Genomic DNA, 1084 nt, shown 5'->3' with positions numbered 1-1084 from the left:
AAAACCATTGCTGATAATTTACACTTTTCTCCGTTCCTCTCTGGGTTTGCAATCTAAAATACTCTTCAAAAACAGTTAGTTTAAAACATGTATTCATTTAAATCCTGGAATGGGCTCTTTCCATGAAGAACCCACCTTCACATGGAATCTCAAATTGCAAAAACACTTTGGTTTTCATTTGATAGCCTAATTGCGATATTCTCTTTCTTCAATCCTGTGCCAAAATACTGGTGACTATAATCACATAGAGGAAGTAGGACTGTTGCTTGCATTTTGAAGAGTACAATCAATGAGATGAAACAATGTGCATATGAATTGTTGAGGGAAAGACTGTTTTGCTCTGTGAAACTTCACCAGATTCCTAATACTTTTTAAAATGAAAACAAGCAACGAAAGCTAGATGGTTCACTTGGCCCATTAGATTCCCTGTTGTACATCTTAACAGTACGAGGGAGTAACTACAGCAGTCAAGTCCGGTTTCAGAAGAGAGGTCTCTTTAGTACTTCTGGAAATGGCACAATAAGATGGATATTGATTATTAGATAAATCCTCTGAAAAGAAGTTCTAGTAATAGTTGTATGAAATGCATAGTGGGAATGTGGCTCACTTTATAACGGCTCGTTAAGTCACAGTAAGTAAATAGCTTAAGTGCCCCAAAAACATCAATACCTTATTTGATGCTTCAAAGGAAAGTGGACAATAGAAAAAAATAAAATAAGATGGCCATTTCTTTGTGTTTTCAATGCTAAAGTTTATCCTTGAAGTGTAGATAATATAGCTGCCTAACTGAGCTATGTGCATTATGGAAATTCACTTTGAAAAAGGAAAACAAATTCTTAGAAAAGACAAGTTTTCATATCCCAAAGGAAAATGTGACAGGACTCATGCCTGGTAATTAAACTCCCAGTGTATGGTTTTAAAGTAATTGTGAATTTTAAATGTATCAAGTCTCCCCAATCAAAAATTAAGAAACTTATTTAAAAAAAGAACAAAAAAAACTTACACCCATCTGTGGGCAATTGGACATATGCTTCCTCCCTCCCACTATCATGATCCCAATTCTACCTTACAAATATGGCTGGAC

The sequence above is a fragment of the Echinops telfairi genome, unplaced genomic scaffold (assembly GCF_000313985.2).
Source record: "Echinops telfairi isolate 266 unplaced genomic scaffold, ASM31398v2 ScPeMD7_7469;HRSCAF=8507_1, whole genome shotgun sequence".
NCBI lineage: Eukaryota > Metazoa > Chordata > Mammalia > Afrosoricida > Tenrecidae > Echinops > Echinops telfairi.
Note: the sequence above shows the minus strand (reverse complement) of the source record.